The sequence below is a fragment of the Littorina saxatilis genome, linkage group LG9 (assembly GCF_037325665.1).
Source record: "Littorina saxatilis isolate snail1 linkage group LG9, US_GU_Lsax_2.0, whole genome shotgun sequence".
Classification (NCBI taxonomy): Eukaryota; Metazoa; Mollusca; class Gastropoda; order Littorinimorpha; family Littorinidae; genus Littorina; species Littorina saxatilis.
The window spans coordinates 38,635,338-38,651,731 of record NC_090253.1 but is presented as its reverse complement, the minus strand read 5'-3'; the positions used below and the strand labels follow the sequence as shown (position 1 = coordinate 38,651,731).

Here is a 16,394-nt window from a genome sequence, read left to right as displayed (position 1 = left end):
TTTATAAAACGATTGAAAATTACTTTTATTTTATTCTTCATCATGTTCTGATTCCAAAAACATATAAATATGTTATATTCGGATTAAAAACAAGCTCTGAAAATTAAAAATATAAAAATTATGATTAAAATTAAGTTTACGAAATCGTTTTAAAAACAATTTTATCTTATTCCTTGTCGGTTCCTGATTCCAAAAACATATAGATATGATATTTTTGGATTAAAAACACGCTCAGAAAGTTAAAACGAAGAGAGGTACAGTAAAGTGTGCTATGCAGCACAGCGCAACCGCTACCGCGCTGAACAGGCTCGTCACTTTCACTGCCTTTTGCACTAGCGGCGGACTAAATGTAGTAATTTCGCCTTACGCGACTTGTTTCTTCTGCATGGGAGGAGAGAATGATAGAAAAAGACGAAAAAGTAAAAATTAGGGTAACGTTACAAAAAGGGCAATAACTCTGGAATGAAACATTATTTTGACCTAAAACCATACAAGTAATAACGGCAGATGATTGAACTTACTATTTCCCGGCAAAAGTTTGTTTTTAAAAGTTTGGCCATTTTAAGTCATTTTGGGGGTATCTCCAAAAAAGGGTCATAACTCCGTGAAAAATAAATTTGAAGGTCTGAAATTCTCACATCACGTTCTAAATATAACAGTCTGTCAAATAAAATCCAAAACTCAAAATCGATAAATTTGTCAACAAGGTCCCTTTTCGCAGAAATGGCCACATATGTGGCCATTTCTGCGAAAAGGGACACTGTTGACAAATTTATCGATTTTGAGTTTTTGATTTTATCTGACAGACTGTTATATTTAGAACGTGATGTGAAAATGTCAGACCTTGAAAAAAAAAAATTCACGGAGTTATGACCCTTTTTCGGAGATACCCCCAAAATGAATTAAAATGGCCAAACTTTTAAAAACAAACTTTTGCCGGGAAATAGCAAGTTCAATCATCTGCCGTTATGACTTGTATGCCCTTTTTGTAACGTTACCCTAATTTGTACTTTTCTCGTCTTTTTCTATCATTCTCTCCTCCCATGCAAAAGAAACAACAATCAGCCATATGATTTGTTTCTGAAATATCTCTTCTTCTTTCACACTACCTCTCCCCCCTCCATGTTCTATTCTTTCTTTACCCACGCACATACAAACAAACTATTTGAGGCTGTCTGCTGAAAACAATACCAGATTCTGCTGCTTGTCGACTTGAAGTTGTGGTACTTCTAAATTTCATAACAAGGATTAATTGTTCAGTTTTCATGGTAAATACAGCCTCCAGTTGTAGAAAGTAACATGGTGCTGTGTGTCCTTGCACACGTGGGTCTGTCAGTCTGTCCATCACTTCACTGAATTGAAAATGTCATCCCTGCACTCTGCTATTGAACGTCTCCCTTTACTTTCAACAAACTGAAATGCCAGTCAGGGTCAAACTTGATGTGGTCGACGATCAAGAAATTTTCAAATTGGATTCGTGGTGTTCATTCACACACAAAACTGCATGCCTAAGTATTGATGCACCATGCCGAAGACTGAAGTTTCTACCCTCCTCTGTACCGCTGCCTCATTCGCAAGGTAGAATTAAGACTTGCTTCTCTGAAACAAAGGCAACCACAGAGTTGATCAATATATTATTTACTAACTACTATTTGCACAGCTCAAGTCTGGTTTTGGGTACCTATCTACTTGCCATTTCTAAGCTGGTCATGGTGATATTATTGAAAATGTAGTGTGTGTGGGTGTGTGTGTGTGTGTGTGTGTGTGTGTGTGTGTGTGTGTGTGTGTGTGTGTGCTTCTTTGTTGGAGAAAACAGCACATAAACACAAATATAACTGTATTTTCCCCCTTACCTGCTTTGTGGCCGGGCACTGCTGTATTTAGTTGTTGCACTGTCCGGTGAATTGCTGGACTTGTTTGCTGTTCCACGCGAGCAAACTGAGAAAAAGAGAGTAACATTGGTTAAAAAAAAAGGGAGTTTAAAAACATACTACACATAGGTTACACACATACCACCACCACCATCATCATCATCATCATCATCATCATCATCATCATCATCATCATCATAAAAATCATCATCATCATAAAAATCATCATCGTCATTATCCTCTCTCTTTCTCTATCTACCCCTCTCTCTCTCTCTCTCTCTCTCTCTCTCTCTCTCTCTCTCTCTCTCTCTCTCTCTCTCTCTCACACGCACTCACACACACACACACACACACACATACACACATTCACACACACGCACACAAACACACACACACACACACACACATACAAACACACACACACACACACACACACACACACACATACAGAAACCCTCACACAACAAACACACACACACACACACTGACAAGCCGCGCGCACACACACACACACACACACACACACTCACACTCACACACACACATCGCACAAAACACACACACACACACACTGCAGTCTATATGGTAACTTACCTAAAATTGTAGCCTGTCATAGATCCAAGTAGAGACAGCAAATGGTAAGAGCAACATGTTCTCATGTACGATGTCCGGGCGTTCAAACGATCAGGAAGAGGAAGACCTTGCTTCGCAATATGCTCTGGGAGAAGTCTTTTACCGATTTGTATTCTAGTAGGCGTAATTGTCATCATGAACGTTTACAACACCATTGTGATCAAAGTATCTGCTTCGACTTCGGAGTCACAAATGTCCGGGCGAAGTGCAACATAATTATTCTGAATCAACAGCATTGACCTCGTCAACAAAATCGTTGTCTTATCCCAAAGTGACTTCTGTCAGCAGAACATCCCGTGCTCAACTGAGAAGGTTTACTTGCCCTTCCAAAGAGCGGTGCCAGTCAGTAAGCCAGGCATAGAAAGCTGATGACTATTCACGCTAATTGCTTTACCCACAGCTGGAGACATGCTAAATTAAGTTCCCTGCAAGATATTGTGGTCTAGGACCCCTTAAATGTTGAGATATTTGAATTTTTATTTTGATCTAGATCGTCCTATTTATAGATTTGCCAACAGAGGTAACGTTGACGCAAGGGAAATAACTCCGCGTCTTTGTTGACATCCTCACTTTTTCAGAGGCTAGAACAAGCTGTAATGCATGTATATGGTCCGCGCATTGCGACATATCGTCATTATATGGCCTTATGATGCATTTGACATCGATTGTGGGCAAACTACACATCGTAAACACGGGAGCGAGTTAGTAAGCCTTTAACCACTGATCTAAAATGTCAGTAACTTTAGCAAGGGAAGCAACTAAAGACGAAAACGGGGAGTAACTGTTCTTCATCGGGCAACTGCGTTTGTCGTCTGCTTCTTTATACAGTGCCAAAGAAACTACAATGGGTGTTTGACAGTGCTAGTCTATACGGTCGCGTGAAAGTCAGATCTACCTGAACTATGCGTATACATAGATCATCATCCGTCTAGTGAAATGTGGCTGTGCGATGATTTGGCTACATCACTTTCCTGAATGTGCTTCTAGATGAAAGTTTATATCATTGTTAAACATTAAAAAAAAAATAGGTAAGTTGTTTTAACTTGACCAAAACTAGCGACGAAAAAATGCATCTCGAAGCACAACAAAACACTCTGTCGCCATTTTCGGCATGATCGCAGTCAACTCGTCATCGGTTCGATGTGTTTTTCCTGATAGTCCTTACGGCAGGGCAATAACCCCTTGAAAAATACCTCGGAAAATGTTTTAATGGTTTTGGGTAGTTTAACTCCTGAAGTTTACAAATCCGCAGGATGACATCTTTAAATCCTTGGGCAAATTGAGACAAAATTAATTATAGGAAAATTAGCAAATGTTGATTTTTTTGTTTAGACACAAAAGGCATTCCATAGAAAAAAGGGCTAGAATTGCGTCATAACTTTATGACGTCGGGAAAACGTAATGAGTAATATGACGACACGTACAGTATGGCCTGTAGTGCTGTCCGTGTCCGTACTTGAGCTCCTCTTCCAAGACAAAAAACAAAGGCATTTGACGTGTTTCATTCTGCTAAATGGAAACAATTTGCACATGAGTGTGTATGGAATTACATCCAGGCTGAGAAGATGTGAAACCTGTGTTATTCGTGGACTTGCGATTAGTGCGTATGGTGTTCCAAAGCACAGGTTTCACTGTCGAAGATAAAACTTGTAAATTGATCTTACAAAATGGCGGGCGATGATCAAAGAACATCGTGAGAGACTAGTTTTCTCCGATTTGATTGTTTACCAGACGATAGAGCTATTGTAGATGGAAGCGTATGCCATCTGGTGACAGCTGTTCATGAACCAGTGTGTTCGTAGGAGTGCTTGATTTCTCTGCAGAAGATCCTTCTTCTTCTTCTTCTTTCTTGATGTGGACTGGGTTCATCCGAACGTCTGTAGTCCAGCGGCGGAGTACTGAGTAATTGGTTACTGGTGGTGGGTGACCCAATAACTCCGAGAAGATGGTTAAAAGTATAAAACTATTTACACGAATAGCTGCAGGGTTACTGTGTCAGCGTGAAAATCGGTGAAGTCTTTCAGCAAATGTCGCAGTTTTAGTCCTTACGGCAGGGCAATAACCCCTTGAAAAATACCTCGGAAAATGTTTAAATGGTTCTGGGTAGTTAAATTCCTGAAGTTTACAAATCCGCAGGATGACATCTTTAAATCCTTGGGCAAATTGAGACAAAATTAATTATAGGAAAATTAGCAAATGTTGATTTTTTTGTTTTGACACAAAAGGCATTCCATAGAAAAAAGGGCTAGAATGGCGTCATAACTTCATGACGTCGGGAAAACGTAATGAGAAATATGACGACACCTACAGTATGGCCTGTAGTGTTGTCCGTGTCCGTACTTGAGCTCCTCTTCCAAGACAAAAAACAAAGGCATTTGACGTGTTTCATTCTGCTAAATGGAAACAATTTGCACATGAGTGTGTATGGAATTACATCCAGGCTGAGAAGATGTGAAACCTGTGTTATTCGTGGACTTGTGATTAGTGCGTATGGTGTTCCAAAGCACAGGTTTCACTGTCGAAAATAAAACTTGTAAATTGATCTTACAAAATGGCGGGCGATGATCACAGAACATCGTGAGAGACTAGTTTTCTCCGATTTGATTGTTTACCAGACGATAGAGCTATTTTAGAGGGAAGCGTATGCCATCTGGTGACAGCTGTTCATTAACCAGTGTGTTCGTAGGAGTGCTTGATTTCTCTGCAGAAGATCCATGCGTGAAAATCGGTGAAGTCTTTCAGCAAATGTCGCAGTTTGTAAGCGAGTGCTACAGGTGCAAAATCTCAAACAACATATCACGTGAGAGATATGAAACCTGGCTAGCTAGAACCTCCAAGCACCAGTCCACATAAATCAAAAACTACCGCCCACATCAGCCCATTGCTGAACGTCCATCTGAAAAGGGCTGTATTGCAATTCTACGGGGATCTTCCAAATCTTGATCCAGTTGACTTCGGATGGGCAGAAAGCCGCCTGGAGTAGAACCTACACCAACTGAAGTCATGCTAATTTTGAAGTGTGGCTGTGGAGAAATTTATCATGTGCAACAGCATGCTGTGGTTGCGCAGTCAGTCAATGTGCGTGTGCCATCTTATGTCGATGTCTATTCCTTGGAAATTGCACAAATCCGCACTGGTCATCCATCGTAGTCATCCGCACTGGGCATGTGCAACAGTCACCTTCACCGGTCACCCGCACTGGTCATCTGGATCGGTCATGTGATCATCCGCATCAGTCATCCGCACTATTCATCCTTCATGATCATCTGCACTGGTCATCCGCACAGGTCATCCTTCATGATCATCTGCACTGGTCATCCGCACAGGTCATCCTTCATGATCATCTGCACTGGTCATCTGCACTAGTCATTGTTCATGATAATCTGCACTGGTGATCCGCACTAATCATCCGCACTCGTCATCTGCACTGGTCATCCTTCATGGTCATCTGCACAGGTCATCCACACTGGTCATCCGCACTGGCAATTCTCACCGGTCACCCGTACTGGTAATCTACATGACATCCTGCGTAATCATCGGGCGTTGTCATTTATTGGTCATCAGGCATAGTCATCCGCTACCATTTCGGCAATTGAAAAAAGGATCGATGGTGGCTGCCCTCAAACTGGAAACTCACTGCATGACCATGTCATCTTGTGTGGTAAACCAGCGTGGTCATCCCGCCTGGTCATCTGGAGTGGTAAACTACACATCATCCTGTGTGGTCATCGGCGAGGTAAAGTGCATACTAACCAGTATCCCTGGTTCGTCGCCATGACCTTTACGTTATGAGATAGAGGTCTTTTGTATATGAGACATGGTACATCAGGTTTAGCCTCTTGACATGACGCCTAATACACCTCCTCGGGGCGTCACTAACTGACACAACACTGTGTATATGGTGTCAAAAGGGATTTCACTGATATGCCGAATCGCTTGGCGCTGTGACACCTTACAAGGCCTTTCGTCTGATGTATACATTCCTCACCTGACTAGATCTTCTTAAAAAAAGAGCACAAGATAACGTTAAGTTATTCTGGGTATTACAGCCACTTTTCCAGGATTAAGTTGTTATCTGCTTGCTCCCCGACCAAGTCACTCATTGATTCTGGAACCCACCAGGATGGTAGGGTCACTTCAACGACGAGCGCTTCACTAAGCTGTCTCCACCTCTGGCGGCTGTGAGCAATTTTTGGGAAGTTGCAAAAGATTTCCCAATCCACTCTGTACTGATATCTGTCCCTCTCTTCATTTGTCTTCTCTATCTTCTCTTTCCGCGCACCATACCCTGTAAGATGGTCTTGGAGAGCCCGCCTGTTCTTGTTACATGGCCATACAATCTCAGCTTCGTCTTCTTGACAGTGATCTTTGTAGTGATGCACGTGCTAAGTGATCGTTTTGCAGACATTAAAATATATGACCTTGAAATTGTTTGACCTTGAAAACGTGTGACCTTCAGTGTTGGTGAACGTTTTTATTCATGGCAAGTTTTAAGAAGATGAACACATTTCGTCATTTTATCTTCAAAAATAGTATAATCCTTTATCATTTGAATGAACATTTGACATTCATATGACCTTGAAATGCGATGAAGGTCAAGCAAAGTGCAACAGTAATCAAAGCCCACAACACATATAAGCTTAAACCATTAGCTGTAACTGAAAAAATATATTGCTAAAACTAACTATATCATCCTGCTCCGTTAACCAGTTTTAACGGTCCCTCAACAGACCAGCCATTCGGGTTATAGTGTCTGCTAATCATGTAACTGTTGTTATGCATATTAACTCCCGTTTTATCTCCCGGAAAACATAAATAAATACAGTTCTGCTAGTTTATAGCATGCAGTTTCGACTATTTTGCAGTCTGGAATCCATCTTGTCCGCCATCTTGAATACATCAAAATGCCCAAGGATGACAGAGTGTCATCCGTCGGATCTGTAATCTACAGACATCACAGAGTTCAAAACAGTCAAAACATTCTCCGAGGTATTTTTTGAGGGGTTAAGGTCAAAATCGGGAAATGACGACCTGACTAGGACAAACACACACACACACACACACACACACACACACACACACACACACACACACACACACACACACACACACACACACACACACACACACACAACACTGATGCTGCACGTCAGTTTATTGTTGGAGTATGAGACACACTTTGTGTGCATCGACCTGTGGTTGTATTCTATGTCAATGTACATTATTTGCCAACCCTCGTACTTCCGAAATAGAGACAATAGAGATAGCGGAAGTCAATACGTCAGATTGATTTTTCATTGGCTACTTCCTAACGACTTGTTTGGGGCATTTCATTTGCTAAAGAGTTGTAACAGAGCTTTCCATTGCCGGAGTGTATACAGACTCATCGATCATGTATACACTCGGAGTGCATATAGCTTTTGCCTATACTGTATGGGGTTTTAGTGCAGTTGTTGCAAGACCCAGCAAGTTTTAACGTCCTTGTTTCGCTTGGCTATCTTCAATAACGACAGTCTTTTTTCCGCTGCCTTTCGAAGGCGGACGTACAAACTAGGACGTGCATTGTGACACTTGAATGAACGTGTTCTGAATTCCCTTGTTTGGGGAAAGAAAAGAAAGGGGAACTCCCTTGTTCAGTGCAACTAGATAAAGAGTGTGGCTGGGGCTGGGGTGTGAGTGGGGGTGAGTGAGGGCCTTAAGGTCAAATAAGGTTGCTGTACCCCTGAACCTAACTAAAATGATTCCTTCTTCAATATGACAACCAAAACAAAACGAACGCTCTCTAAATTGACTCTGCTCCCGAGTACCTTCAATCCTCCCTGGACCTGTACACCCAGCCCTCCGACAGTCCCATTCGTTCTGCTGCTGACCCTCTCCGCCTCCACATCCCTCGCTCGAAACTCGCATCTGCTGGTCAGCGTGCATTTCCCTCCGCGGGCCCCTCCGTCTGGAACTCCCTGCTGCTTGAGCTTCGCCAGAGCCCCCCTCTTGACGCGTTCAAGAGTAGGTTGAAGACTCAGTTCTTCCCGTAGCTGGCTGCGACTTTCATGTTCGACGTGATGTGTTGTGCCCCAAAAGACATTCTTGTGCTGTGCTCTGTGAGGGGTGTTTTCTTTGTGCTTAATATTATTTTGTTTGGACCTAGCTATTGATGTGTACATTGTTGTTAAACAGTTGTTTGTTGTATGTTTACCAGGGTTTGCTAGTGTGTGATAGGGTTCGTGTCCGTCTGTAGATGTTAGTTTCTTTGTTAGTCATGTGTTGACAACTCTTCGACACGCGTTTAGAACTGTACCCACGGAATACGCGCTGTATAAGCTTCATATTGATTGATTGATTGAAATTGAAGTGTTCCACTTTTGAACACCCTTTCCGTAACCAGTTTTGAACACCTTTTCCGTAACCAGTTTTGAACACCCTTTCCGTAACCAGTTTTGAACACCCTTTCTGTAACCACTTTTGAACACCCTTTCTGTAACCACTTTTGAACACCCTTTCTGCAACCAGTTTTGAACACCCTTTCTGTAACCACTTTTGAACACCCTTTCTGTAACCACTTTTGAACACCCTTTCTGTAACCACTTTTGAACACCCTTTCTGTAACCACTTTTGAACACCCTTTCTGTAACCACTTTTGAACACCCTTTCTTTAACCACTTTTGAACACAGTGTGATCTATAGTACATAATTCTACTGTAGCAGAAGTTACACACATGCTTAACACTAGTGTTCACCATCTCAGACCTAGTTAGGCTTTTATATAGGATAAAACCATCCCTCCACTTGGTCACATGCTAAAAATTAACAACTTGGATGCTATCTGTGCATGCACAGTGGGAAATTTTCATGTAAACATTTTGTAAATTAAACAAGTCGCGTGAAGCGATATAAAAACATTGAGTCAAGATGTCGGCATCAAAGTAACAGATTAACACTAAACAAGAGGCGAAGCCTTCAAGGCTCACGTAAGAAATCGACAAACAGTAACACAAACTCAATCACTCCGTCACACATACACACACACACACAGTAAGCATTGGTGACACTGTGCAAGAAAGAGAGACACTAGATCTAGATCTGTCTGTCTGCATGTAGCCTACTTACAGACACGACTGCCAAATAGTCTCGGCCCGCTCAAAATAACAATGACCGAGACATTCCTTCGCGTGACGTCTAACCCTCTTACGCCATAATGTGACGTCTTCAAATGACGAAATGTTAAAGTTTCTACCACAGACATACACACGCACGCACGCACATACGCACATACGCACATACGCACGCACGCACAGACAGACAAAGTTACGATCGCATAGGCTACACTTCGTGAGCCAAAAACAGTCATCGCCGAGACTATATTAGATAGTCTCGACTAACCACACCGTAAAGACCGAGACGGGTCACGCTCGTCTCCGAGAAGCGTGTGAACGCAGTACTTTCTTAACCTATTTACACCCCCGGTATAGGGGTGTGTATAGTTACACCCCCGGTATAGGGGTGTGTATAGGATTCGGTCGATGTGTTTGTTTGTTTGTTTGTGTTCGCATATAGATCTCAAGAATGAACGGACCGATCGTCACCAAACTTGGTGAACAGGTTCTATACATTCCTGAGACGGTCCTTACAAAAATTGGGACCAGTCAAACACACGGTTACGGAGTTATTGGTGGATTAAGATTCTACAAGGACTTATAGAGGGACATATTAATGGTCAAAGGGAAATAACCTTCTCAGTTGGTGGCAGTGAGAATGGTAAGGACGGGGGTGTTTTTCCTACCTCGGAGGAATTTCTTGTTTTTTTTTTATTTCTGAGCACATTTTTAGAGTAAGCATGACATATAAAGTCTTGTGGGAAACAAGGACATTTATGGGAAATCGGAATTCCTCTGCTGTAACCCCATGAATATTAATGAGTAGCACATGGACCAATCGCTGGGTAATGCCAGAGATTGTGCCAGCCAGCTTCGCGTGGATGCTTCCCCCTTGACCTCATTCGGGCATTCTCTTCTTTGTCTACCTACAGACAACATCACTTTTTTGCTCTGTCTATACTTTTGACTTATTCTCAGTCTTTTCTCTAACTTCTCTTCTTTATACTTCCTTCTCGCTCTCTTGTGTCTTCTATTCTTCTACTTGACCCCGTGTCTTCGCTTCAACGATACTGTTATTCATTATAATTTTCTTCGTTGTTGATCAGTCTTATTTTGCCGGGATGCCAGGAAAGCACGCCGTGATTGTAGGCGCAGAGCTGCCGCTGGTGTTGCCTCGGCTACGGCCAAACTGAGGAGACCAACCCGGGGACCCATCAGGGCTCAAGCACACCCAGTTGATGTCGCCCCCCCCCCCCCCCTGGGAGCCAGGCAGCAACCAGCTGCTCCCCCAGCTGCAGCTCCTGACCCGGCGCTTGTCCAAGCGGTCACACAGGCCGTCCTCCAGGCGTTGGTGGCCCAGGAAGCTGCCGCTGAGCTCCCCGAGGACCCTGTGATGAACGTGATCGACAACGCCGTCACCGACATAACAGGTACCTACCCTCCCGTAACCCTCGGTCAGTCCCACTTTATATCGTCTTCCAGCCCAGTTACTGCCACTATTTCGGGAAAACTAAAAGACCAAATTTGGCAGGGTCAATTTATTGACCTACATGACCTACTGGAAGATCCCGCTAATGAACCCCCTCTCTTTGCGTTTGACCCGACTTCCCCAACTGGCCTTTATCTACAGAAGCGCCCCAAAATGAAGCCCCAAATGGACCCAACCACATGGACCCTGGCTTGGAACCGTTTTTCTGCCATCGTCACTGCGAGACGGCCTGAGCTAGCTCCTGGGCTAGCTCACCACATGGAGGTCATGGTCAAGATGGCAGGGAAGCGGGGCGACTGGCGTTTTTATGACGCCCAGTTTCGTCGCCTGATCGAACGAGGGGAAGCCATTTGGGGTACCACTCACTTGGAACTTTATATGAATGCCACGATGGCATCCCACCCAACCTCCCTTGGGCTTACAAACTCCCTCCCTCGTACTTCCCAACAAGTCCCCATCCCCAGCGGGGCATGTTTTTCCTTCCACAAATCAGGTGAATGCTCAGCAGGCACGCAATGTTCTTATCAACATCAGTGTTTTAATGCTGGGTGCAGAGCATTTCACCCAACCACCCACTGCCCCAAACCAGTGACCCACCCCTTTTCAATCCTGCCTCGGTTTTTAAACAACCGCGGTAGAGGCAATCGCTCCCATGAGTTTCAATTTGGATCACAGCCCCAGCAATCCTTTCAGCCCCGTTTCTCTCACCCAGCCCACGATACATAAAAACTAGTCACATTTTGAATGTAACCGGCACCATCCGTCTGTGTCATACTAGTCACATTTTGAATGTTTTCAAGGCACCATCTATCTGGTGTCAACCATCAGATTCTGATCACAGACTGTCGGTGTGTCCAAGCCCCATCACTTTATCAGAATTGCAAAAGAAGTCCGCGATGACATGTTCATGTGGACATTGTTTCTGAAAGTTTTCAATGGCAAATCTCTTGTTCTTCCTGGCAGATTCCTGATCTCGGATTCACTTAACCTGTTCACAGATGCATTTGGTTCACTAGGTTATGGAGCAGTCTTTGGCTCAGTGGTTGCTGGGACATGGAACGACCTGTGGCGCGCGCTCTCAGTCAATCACCCTGCTTGAGCTGCACCCCATCGTGCTGGCAGTGGAACTGTGGGGAGAGTCCCTCGCTAACAAATGTTTGTCTTTTTACACAGATAATCTGGCCTTGGCGGATATTCTCACCAAACAGACCTCCAAGGATAGACTTATCATGACACAACCCAGTGCAGGTACCTCTGCTGCCCTGCTTGAACCCCAAACCTCCATGTTAAGCCCACTCCTCAAATCTACTCCTCAAATCGTCTCTTGCTCCACCCACTCAGAGGTCATACCGTCGAGCCTGGACCTTATTTGTAGAGTTTGCTGACAAGCATTGCCTAGCATTAGCACCTCCCATTCCAGTAGGCACCATTGGACTGTTCATTTCCTTTCTCACGAATAAGTCGTACAAGCCGGCTACAATCTCCTCGTATGTGTCTGCCCTGGGATACATACATAAGATGTGTGCCGTCCCTGATCCAACGTCCTCCCTCAGCCTACTTGCAATTGCGCCGTCCAGGTAACAGCCCTCTTTTTGCATGGGCTTCTGGCAGACCAGTCCTACCTAAGGAATTCGAAACAGTGCTCAAACGAGCTTTGGTCTTTTGTCAGGTTGACCCCTCTCATTACCATTGTTATAGCTTTCGTATAGGTGCAGCAACTGCAGCAGCCGAGCGAGGCTTGTCAGACCCGTCAGCTCGGAAGATGGAAATCGGATGCCTTCAAAACATACATACGGGACGAACGTTCGTCCGCACTCTAGTTCCAACCCCGCCTTATCGAGAGTTCAGTTATGCTAGGAAGGGCAGAGTGTCCTCTGTAACCTCTCCTTAGTGTTATTATGTTAATTGCATTGTTCGGTGTGTCTCCCAGTGGTGCAACAGCTAGGAAGGGCAGAGTGTGCTCTGTAACCTGTCCCATGTTATTATGGTCACTGCCCTGTCATGCATGTCTGTTTGGATTAACCTCCGGCAGAGACTTTTTCAGCTCTCCTCCAATAATTTCTTGTCTTTTTTCAGCTCCTTGGCAAAGGCAGACAGTATTATGACTCCTGTACAATTTATGTGTCCATTTTAATGCCGGGAATCTCTCTGTTTGAATTTGTGCAGGATGTTCTCCTGTCTCAGTATCCACAAGGCACAACAACAACATAGTCTTTACCAACCACGAGGATGAGGGCTGCTGCCAGAACACTGCTCAAATCTACTCATATCGTTTCAAGTCTGTGTCTCCATCCGTTGGATTTCCCCCTAAACAGTGTTGTTGCATAGGCCACTATTTCTCTTACTTCCTACTTTTGGCGCTGCGCAGCCAATTGCCTGGCAATTGTCAGCGTTATGGCGGAACAGCCCCAAAAGCTTTATGGACTCTCTAGATTTTATAATGAAATTCAATTGTTGGATTCCATGAGAATCCCAAACTAAATTAATTAACAGGTTGGGCAATTAACTATCTATTCTTGAAAAACATAGGTAAGGTAAAATAATTACAGAATTTAATAAGGTAAAATAATTACAGAATTTAATAAATAATTGTCACTTCGGTGGCCTACTGCAGCAACACTATGCATTGACTCTGTTGTTTTTTGCTTGTATGTTAATTGTGTGAACTGTGTCTCATCTGCCTTGTCTCCACTGATTTCACATAAAAAGTCTTGTGGGAAACAAGGACATTTATGGGAAATCGGAATTCCTCTGCTGTAACCCCATGAATATTAATGAGTAGCACATGGACCAATCGCTGGGTAATGCCAGAGATTGTGCCAGCCAGCTTCGCGTGGATGCTTCCCCCTTGACCTCATTCGGGCATTCTCTTCTTTGTCTACCTACAGACAACATCACTTTTTTGCTCTGTCTATACTTTTGACTTATTCTCAGTCTTTTCCCTCCCACCCATCCCTATGTTTACCAGTTATCCCCTTTGGTTACATATTGCAATGCAAATTTAGATTCTTATCCTTGTCATGGTGTCATTATATTGCAAGCTATTATTGTTGTCACCTTGCTGAATATGTTAGTAAATTTGCTTGTACTTTTAGTTCCTGTCACTGGAATGAGTTAGCCTCTAACGATGGGTTGTCCATGCCATAATTCTGTCCATGGTTTATTACATTACATGCCCTTATTGGCTCCTATTCACTTTCGATTCTGACAATTTTTATTCTGCATGCTGCCAGGGTGTGCTGGCACCACCGTTTGAGCTTCGGTGCAGTACCATTATTGATTGGTCTGGAACCGAAACTTAGGCTATAGTCCACAGTTGCACTAGGTCCAGACTACTTCCCTTTCGCCCTGAGCGGTTTTTGGGCTGAGCAGCCGGCGACTGTGGCAACTGGCATAAACATATATCTAAATATAATATCAAACGAACGTTTCAATTGTCAGCGTTATGGCGGAACAGCCCCAAAAGCTTTATGGACTCTCTAGATTTTATAATGAAATTCAATTGTTGGATTCCATGAGAATCCCAAACTAAATTAATTAACAGGTTGGGCAATTAACTATCTATTCTTGAAAAACATAGGTAAGGTAAAATAATTACAGAATTTAATAAGGTAAAATAATTACAGAATTTAATAAATAATTGTCACTTCGGTGGCCTACTGCAGCAACACTATGCATTGACTCTGTTGTTTTTTGCTTGTATGTTAATTGTGTGAACTGTGTCTCATCTGCCTTGTCTCCACTGATTTCACATAAATGTGTATATATTTTTGAATTCAGGAGAAAGTGAAGAATACGATTCAATCATTTGTAATTCTGTTAGTGAAAACTCGATTTTAATGACAACTTTAATGAGCAAACTAATTAACTAATTTATACGCTGCCAAGCTGAAATTCAATCCCATAGTCCGGACTTCGTCGAAAACTGCTTGACCAAAATTTCAATCAATTTGATTAAAAAAAGAGGGCGTGACAGTGCTGCCTCAACTTTCACAAAAAGCCTGATATGACGTCATCAAAGACATTTATCGAAAAAATGAAAAAAACCGTCCGGGGATATCATACCCAGGAACTCTCATGTGAAATTACATGAAGATCGGTCTATTAGTTTTCCCTGAATCGCTCTACACACACGCACGCACGCGCGCACACACACACACACACACACACACACACACACACACACACACACACACACACACACACACCACCACCACCACCCTCGTCTCGATTCCCCGTCTATGTTAAAACATTTAGTCAAAACTTGACTAAATGTAAAAACGAATTCATACAAAAAAATCATGTTCACCTCATCAAGCAGTCAGGGTGTTGATTTTGGGTATGTGATCAAGTGGAGGGATGGTCTTAAAGTCTGACCCGGTCTGAGATGGTGATCTGACATGTTTACACTGGAAGGAGTGTGCCTTTAAGCTGTTTAATCCTGCAATATATACCTTTGATTAACGTAAAACATTCTCCATTTGACAGCGAGCTACTCGCATCTCTATCACAAGATTTTAAGCCAGTGCAAAGACACCTTCCTTGTCCTGTAAAGTGCTGTTCACATGGCAGACTTTCTACCATTTCCCCCAACTTCCAAGCGATTTTAGTCGGCGCAAAGTCAAATCAAATTCGCTGCCCAAATGAAAATCGCAAACGCTCAAACGAGTTTTAAGCGGCGATTATCGCCAGACTTGAAGGCCAGTTCTGCTATCGGAGCTGACTGACTATTATGGGTTTAACGTCCTCTTAGACCAACTGGTCTATATTGGGACAGGTTTTGGTAATACGCTGAAGATATGGTGTGATACTTTGATTCGAACAAGCCCGCTGTGGCTGTCTTCTTCGACACACCAGCATTGGGTTTGTCTCGTCAAAGTATCGAAATACGATCATGATAATCTAGAGACGAGAGATGATGCATGCGTGTCTTCGTCTTTTCCAAGCCCTGAGACTTTCGCTGTGAACGTGGGATCTTTTTCGTGCGCATGTGTGCACACGGGGGTGTTCGGACACCGAAGAGAGTCTGCACAAAGTTGACTCCGAGAAATAAATCTCTCGCCGAACGTGGGGATCGAACCCACGCTGATAGCGACCAACTGGCTACAAAGCCAGCGCGCTACCAACTGAGCTACGTCCCCGCCCAAGGAGCTACCTTCTAATGCTGGAAGAGCAGTTTGCCTGGCTAGAGCATAGATATGAACAGACGTCTAATTATATCTGTGGCCAGAGCTAACAATCGGTAAGCGCGATGAGAAAAGTCTGCGCAAAATCTTCGCCAAGTCGCGGCCGAGTCGAGCAGCGCTCAGC

General features: G+C 43.5%; 2 long non-coding RNA genes across 2 annotated transcripts; one reads left to right on the top strand and one right to left on the bottom strand.

Moving 5' to 3' along the window:
- Nucleotides 1-1,097: 1,097 nt before the first annotated feature.
- On the bottom strand, nt 1,098-3,220 carry LOC138977417 (uncharacterized). Its single transcript, XR_011459267.1, has 3 exons — nt 2,466-3,220; nt 1,854-1,938; nt 1,098-1,599 (listed from the first exon to the last, which is right to left on the bottom strand). It is a non-coding gene; the product is annotated as an uncharacterized lncRNA (long non-coding RNA).
- A 7,612-nt stretch (nt 3,221-10,832) lies between these two features.
- LOC138976005 (uncharacterized) lies at nt 10,833-14,757 on the top strand. The gene is made up of 2 exons (XR_011458841.1): nt 10,833-11,025; nt 13,251-14,757. It is a non-coding gene; the product is annotated as an uncharacterized lncRNA (long non-coding RNA).
- Nucleotides 14,758-16,394: the final 1,637 nt, after the last annotated feature.